General features: G+C 60.4%; 1 long non-coding RNA gene across 1 annotated transcript in view; it reads right to left on the bottom strand.

Moving 5' to 3' along the window:
* Window positions 1-6,918: 6,918 nt before the first annotated feature.
* The window catches only part of LOC132965670 (uncharacterized), a 20,793-nt gene continuing 20,211 nt past the window's right edge, over window positions 6,919-7,500 (bottom strand). The window contains exon 2 of the long non-coding RNA XR_009670120.1: window positions 6,919-7,018. This is a non-coding gene — a long non-coding RNA (uncharacterized LOC132965670). The remainder of the gene's footprint in view (window positions 7,019-7,500) is intronic.

Below are 7,500 nucleotides of genomic sequence, written 5' to 3'. Positions count from 1 at the left end.
AGAGCTCCCTGCAGAGCCCCAGGCTGTCTGCCACACATCTGTATCCGCTCTGGGTGCTCCAATAGGCGGACACTTGCTAGCCAGCACTCCCAGCCGTCCCGAAGAGCCCCAGGCTGTCTCTCACACATCTGTATCCGCTCTGGGTGCTCCAATAGGCGGACACTTGCTAGCCAGCCGTCCCGAAGAGCCCCAGGCTGTCTCTCACACATCTGTATCCGCTCATGGTGCTCCTGAAGGCGGACACTTGCTAGCCAGCCGTCCCGAAGAGCCCCAGGCTGTCTCTCACACATCTGTATCCGCTCATGGTGCTCCTGAAGGCGGACACTGGCTAGCCAGCACTCCCGAAGAGCCCCAGGCTGTCTCTCACACATCTGTATCCGCTCATGGTGCTCCTGAAGGCGGACACTGGCTAGCCAGCACTCCCGAAGAGCCCCAGGCTGTCTCTCACACATCTGTATCCGCTCATGGTGCTCCTGCAGGCGGACACTGGCTAGCCAGCACTCCCGAAGAGCCCCAGGCTGTCTCTCACACATCTGTATCCGCTCATGGTGCTCCTGCAGGCGGACACTGGCTAGCCAGCACTCCCAGCTGTCCCGAAGAGCCCCAGGCTGTCTCTCACACATCTGTATCCGCTCATGGTGCTCCTGCAGGCTGACACTTGCTAGCCAGCACTCCCAGCCTTCCTGCAGAGCCCCAGGCCCTCTGTCTCACTCCTCCAGCCCACCCATGGGCTCCCAGAGCCCCCCACTTGCTGTCCAGCACTACCTGAAGAGCTCCAGGGCCTCTGTCTCACTCCTCCAGCCCACCCAGGGGCTCCCAGAGCCCCCCACTTGCTGTCCAGCGCTGCCTGAAGAGCTCCAGGGCCACTTTAACACTTCTCCAGCCCACCCAGGGGCTCCCAGAGCCCCCCACTTGCTGTCCAGCACTGCCTGCAGAGCTCCAGGGCCTCTCTGACACTTTCCCAGCCCACCCAGGGGCTCCCAGAGCCCCCCACTTGCTGTCCAGCACTGCCTGAAGAGCTCCAGGGCCTCTCTAACACTTCTCCAGCCCACCCAGGGTCACCCAGAGCCCCCCACTTGCTGTCCAGCACTGCCTGAAGAGCTCCAGGGCCTCTCTGACACTTTCCCAGCCCACCCAGGGGCTCCCAGAGCCCCCCACTTGCTGTCCAGCACTGCCTGCAGAGCTCCAGGGCCTCTCTGACACTTTCCCAGCCCACCCAGGGGCTCCCAGAGCCCCCCACTTGCTGTCCAGCACTGCCTGCAGAGCTCCAGGGCCTCTCTGACACTTTCCCAGCCCACCCAGGGGCTCCCAGAGCCCCCCACTTGCTGTCCAGCACTGCCTGAAGAGCTCCAGGGCCACTTTAACACTTCTCCAGCCCACCCAGGGGCTCCCAGAGCCCCCCACTTGCTGTCCAGCACTGCCTGAAGAGCTCCAGGGCCACTTTAACACTTCTCCAGCCCACCCAGGGGCTCCCAGAGACCCCCTACTTGATGTCCAGCACTCCCAGCAGAGCTCCAGGGCCTCTCTAACACTTCTCCAGCCCACCCAGGGGCTCCCAGAGCCCCCCACTTGCTGTCCAGCACTGCCTGCAGAGCTCCAGGGCCTCTCTGACACTTTCCCAGCCCACCCAGGGGCTCCCAGAGACCCCCACTTGCTGTCCAGCACTCCCAGCAGAGCTCCAGGGCCTCTCTAACACTTCTCCAGCCCACCCAGGGGCTCCCAGAGCCCCCCACTTGCTGTCCAGCACTGCCTGCAGAGCTCCAGGGCCTCTCTGACACTTTCCCAGCCCACCCAGGGGCTCCCAGAGCCCCCCACTTGCTGTCCAGCACTGCCTGCAGAGCTCCAGGGCCTCTCTGACACTTTCCCAGCCCACCCAGGGGCTCCTAGAGCCCCCCACTTGCTGTCCAGCACTGCCTGAAGAGCTCCAGGGCCTCTCTAACACTTCTCCAGCCCACCCAGGGTCACCCAGAGCCCCCCACTTGCTGTCCAGCACTGCCTGAAGAGCTCCAGGGCCTCTCTGACACTTTCCCAGCCCACCCAGGGGCTCCCAGAGCCCCCCACTTGCTGTCCAGCACTGCCTGAAGAGCTCCAGGGCCTCTCTGACACTTTCCCAGCCCACCCAGGGGCTCCCAGAGCCCCCCACTTGCTGTCCAGCACTGCCTGAAGAGCTCCAGGGCCTCTCTAACACTTCTCCAGCCCACCCAGGGTCACCCAGAGCCCCCCACTTGCTGTCCAGCACTACCTGCAGAGCTCCAGGGCCTCTCTAACACTTCTCCAGCCCACCCAGGGGCTCCCAGAGACCCCCTACTTGCTGTCCAGCACTCCCAGCAGAGCTCCAGGGCCTCTCTGACACTTCTCCATCTGACCCAGGGTCACCCAGAGCCTGACCTTTGCTGTCCAGCACTTCCTGCAGAGCTCCAGGCCCTCTGTCTCACTTCTCCAGCCCACCCAGGGTCACCCAGAGCCTGACCTTTGCTCTTCAGCACTGCCTGCAGAGCTCCAGGGCCTCTGTCTCACTCCTCCAGCCCACCCAGGGTCACCCAGAGCCTGACCTTTGCTGTCCAGCACTGCCTGCAGAGCTCCAGGGCCTCTCTGACACTTCTCCAGCCCACCCAGGAGCTCCCAGAGCCTGACCTTTGCTGTCCAGCACTGCCTGCAGAGCTCCAGGCCCTCTCTAACACTTCTCCAGCCCACCCAGAGCCCCCCAGGAGCCCCACACTTGCTCTCCAGCACTTCCTGCAGAGCTCCAGGCCCTCTCTCACACTTATCCAGCCCACCCAGAGTCACCCAGAGCCTGACCTTTGCTCTTCAGCACTGCCTGCAGAGCTCCGGGGCCTCTATAACACTCCTCCATCTGACCCAGGGTCACCCAGAGCCTGACCTTTGCTCTTCAGCACTGCCTGCAGAGCTCCAGGCCCTCTATAACACTCCTCCATCTGACCCAGGGTCACCCAGAGCCTGACCTTTGCCCTCCAGCACTGCCTGCAGAGCTCCAGGGCCTCTGTCTCACTCCTCCAGCCCACCCAGGGTCACCCAGAGCCTGACCTTTGCCCTCCAGCACTTCCTGCAGAGCTCCAGGCCCTCTCTAACACTTCTCCATCTGACCCAGGAGCTCCCAGAGCCTGACCTTTGCTGTCCAGCACTTCCTGCAGAGCTCCAGGCCCTCTCTCACACTCCTCCAGCCCACCCAGAGCCTGACCTTTGCCCTCCAGCACTGCCTGCAGAGCTCCAGGCCCTCTGTCTCACTCCTCCAGCCCACCCAGGGTCACCCAGAGCCTGACCTTTGCTGTCCAGCACTGCCTGCAGAGCTCCAGGGCCTCTGTCTCACTCCTCCAGCCCACCCAGGGTCACCCAGAGCCTGACCTTTGCCCTCCAGCACTTCCTGCAGAGCTCCAGGCCCTCTGTCTCACTCCTCCAGCCCACCCAGGTCCACCCAGAGCCTGACCTTTGCTGTCCAGCACTCCCAGCAGAGCTCCAGGGCCTCTCTAACACTTCTCCATCTGACCCAGGGTCACCCAGAGCCTGACCTTTGCTGTCCAGCACTTCCTGCAGAGCTCCAGGCCCTCTGTCTCACTTCTCCAGCCCACCCAGGGTCACCCAGAGCCTGACCTTTGCTCTTCAGCACTTCCTGCAGAGCTCCAGGGCCTCTGTCTCACTCCTCCAGCCCACCCAGAGCCTGACCTTTGCCCTCCAGCACTGCCAGCAGAGCTCCAGGCCCTCTGTCTCACTCCTCCAGCCCACCCAGAGCCTGACCTTTGCCCTCCAGCACTGCCTGCAGAGCTCCAGGCCCTCTGTCTCACTCCTCCAGCCCACCCAGGGTCACCCAGAGCCTGACCTTTGCTGTCCAGCACTTCCTGCAGAGCTCCAGGGCCTCTCTGACACTTCTCCAGCCCACCCAGGAGCTCCCAGAGCCTGACCTTTGCTGTCCAGCACTGCCTGCAGAGCTCCAGGGCCTCTCTAACACTTCTCCAGCCCACCCAGAGCCCCCCAGGAGCCCAATACTTGCTGTCCAGCACTGCCTGCAGAGCTTCAGGCCCTCTATAACACTCCTCCATCTGACCCAGGGTCACCCAGAGCCTGACCTTTGCCCTCCAGCACTGCCTGCAGAGCTCCAGGCCCTCTCTCACACTCCTCCAGCCCACCCAGAGTCACCCAGAGACTGACCTTTGCTGTCCAGCACTGCCTGCAGAGCTCCAGGGCCTCTCTAACACTTCTCCAGCCCACCCAGAGCCCCCCAGGAGCCCCACACTTGCTGTCCAGCACTCCCAGCAGAGCTCCAGGCCCTCTATAACACTCCTCCATCTGACCCAGGGTCACCCAGAGCCTGACCTTTGCCCTCCAGCACTGCCTGCAGAGCTCCAGGGCCTCTCTGACACTTCTCCAGCCCACCCAGGAGCTCCCAGAGCCTGACCTTTTCTGTCCAGCACTGCCAGCAGAGCTCCAGGCCCTCTGTCTCACTCCTCCAGCCCACCCAGAGACTGACCTTTGCTGTCCAGCACTTCCTGCAGAGCTCCAGGCCCTCTCTAACACTTCTCTAGCCCACCCAGGAGCTCCCAGAGCCTGACCTTTGCCCTCCAGCACTTCCTGCAGAGCTCCAGGCCCTCTCTAACACTCCTCCAGCCCACCCAGGGTCACCCAGAGCCTGACCTTTGCTGTCCAGCACTGCCTGCAGAGCTCCAGGCCCTCTCTCACACTCCTCCAGCCAACCCAGAGCCTGACCTTTGCCCTCCAGCACTGCCAGCAGAGCTCCAGGCCCTCTCTAACACTTATCCAGCCCACCCAGAGTCACCCAGAGCCTGACCTTTGCTCTTCAGCACTGCCTGCAGAGCTCCAGGGCCTCTGGCTCACTCCTCCAGCCCACCCAGGGTCACCCAGAGCCTGAACTTTGCCCTCCAGCACTGCCTGCAGAGCTCCAGGCCCTCTCTAACACTTCTCCAGCCCACCCAGGAGCTCCCAGAGCCTGACCTTTGCTGTCCAGCACTTCCTGCAGAGCTCCAGGCCCTCTCTCACACTCCCCCAGCCCACCCAGAGCCTAACCCTAACCCTCCAGGCCCTCTCTCACACTCCCCCAGCCCACCCAGAGCCTAACCCTAACCCTCCAGGCCCTCTCTCACACTCCCCCAGCCCACCCAGAGCCTAACCCTAACCCTCCAGGCCCTCTCTCACACTCCCCCAGCCCACCCAGAGCCTAACCCTAACCCTCCAGGCCCTCTCTCACACTCCCCCAGCCCACCCAGAGCCTAACCCTAACCCTCCAGGCCCTCTCTCACACTCCCCCAGCCCACCCAGAGCCTAACCCTAACCCTCCAGGCCCTCTCTCACACTCCCCCAGCCCACCCAGAGCCTAACCCTAACCCTCCAGGCCCTCTCTCACACTCCCCCAGCCCACCCAGAGCCTAACCCTAACCCTCCAGGCCCTCTCTCACACTCCCCCAGCCCACCCAGAGCCTAACCCTAACCCTCCAGGCCCTCTCTCACACTCCCCCAGCCCACCCAGAGCCTAACCCTAACCCTCCAGGCCCTCTCTCACACTCCCCCAGCCCACCCAGAGCCTAACCCTAACCCTCCAGGCCCTCTCTCACACTCCCCCAGCCCACCCAGAGCCTAACCCTAACCCTCCAGGCCCTCTCTCACACTCCTCCAGCCCACCCAGAGCCTAACCCTAACCCCCAGGCCCCTCTCCTTTCACCCACCCACACTCCGGGGGTCCTCCAGGGACCTCGTGCACCTCTCGATCCTGCGGGCCCACTATTAAGCACCCATCCTGGGTAACAACACATAGCCACAGTCCGCAAAACCTCGCGCCCCTGGTTCCCTAAATTTTATCTCATGCCCCTGGTTCCCTAAATTTTATCTCAAGCCCCAGGTTCCCTAAGTTTTATCTCAAGCCCCAGGTTCCCTAAATTTTATCTCATGCCCCTGGTTCCCTAAATTTTATCTCATGCCCCTGGTTCCCTAAATCGTATCTCATGCCCCTGGTTCCCTAAATTTTATCTCAAGCCCCAGGTTCCCTAAGTTTTATCTCAAGCCCCAGGTTCCCTAAGTTTTATCTCAAGCCCCAGGTTCCCTAAGTTTTCACCTCGAGCCCCAGGTTCCCTAAATTTTCACCTCGAGCCCCAGGTTCCCTAAATTTTATCTCATGCCCCAGGTTCCCTAAATTTTATCTCGCGCCCCAGGTTCCCTAAATTTTATCTCATGCCCCAGGTTCCCTAAATTTTATCTCGCGCCCCAGGTTCCCTAAATTTTATCTCATGCCCCAGGTTCCCTATATCTCTTTACTTCCAGAGGGTGACAGCGGTCTCCAGCTGTCTCCAGGCCGAGAGGGTTCACCCTTTCGGCCTTATCTTTGCCTTTCCTCGGTCCTTCTCGACCTCCAGTGGCACTTAGAAACTTTTTTCGAAAGTGACACTTAGAAAATTTTTCGAAAAGTGACACTTAGAAAATTTTTCGAAAAGTGACACTTAGAAATTTTTTTGGAAAGTGACACTTAGAAAATTTTTCGGAAAGTGACACTTAGAAAATTTTTCGGAAAGTGACACTTAGAAACTTTTTTGAAAAGTGACACTTAGAAGATTTTTCGAATTTGACACTTAGAAACTTTTTTGAAAGTTGGTCTTCCAGAGGCTGACAGCGGTGTTCAGCACTCCCCAGGCCGACAGGGCTCACCCTTTCGGCCTCATCTTTGCCTTTTATCGGTCCTTTCCATCCTCCAGAGGGTAACAGCGGTGTGCATCACTCCCCAGGCTGTCAGGGCTCAGCCTTTCAGCCTCATCATCCCCTTTTCTCGCTCCATTGCACCGCTCCGTTTTGTCCGCCAGAGGGCAGTGTTGCACTGTCCCTAGGCTGACAGCGGTGTTCAGCACTCCCCAGGCCGACAGGGCTCCCCATTTCGGCCTCATGTGTGCCTTTTATCGGTCCTTTTCATCCTCCAGAGGCTGACAGCGGTGTTCAGCACTCCCCAGGCCGACAGGGAGCACCATTTCGGCCTCATCTGTGCCTTTCCTCGGTCCTTCTCGACCTCCAGTGGCACTTAGAAGATTTTTCGAATTTGACACTTAGAAACTTTTTTGAAAGTTGGTCTTCCAGAGGCTGACAGCGGTGTTCAGCACTCCCCAGGCCGACAGGGAGCACCCTTTCGGCCTCATCTGTGCCTTTCCTCGGTCCTTCTCGACCTCCAGTGGCACTTAGAAGATTTTTCGAATTTGACACTTAGAAACTTTTTTGAAAGTTGGTCTTCCAGAGGCTGACAGCGGTGTTCAGCACTCCCCAGGCCGACAGGGAGCACCCTTTCGGCCTCATCTGTGCCTTTCCTCGGTCCTTTCCATCCTCCAGAGGGTAACAGCGGTGTGCATCACTCCCCAGGCTGTCAGGGCTCAGCCTTTCAGCCTCATCATCCCTTTTTCAAGCTCCATTGCACCGCTCCGTTTTGTCCGCCAGAGGGCGGTGTTGCACTGTCCCTAGGCTGACAGCGGTGTTCAGCACTCCCCAGGCCGACAGGGC

The sequence above is a fragment of the Labrus mixtus genome, unplaced genomic scaffold (genome assembly GCF_963584025.1).
Source record: "Labrus mixtus unplaced genomic scaffold, fLabMix1.1 SCAFFOLD_168, whole genome shotgun sequence".
NCBI lineage: Eukaryota > Metazoa > Chordata > Actinopteri > Labriformes > Labridae > Labrus > Labrus mixtus.
Note: the sequence above shows the minus strand (reverse complement) of the source record. Positions and strands in the feature narration are given on the sequence as shown.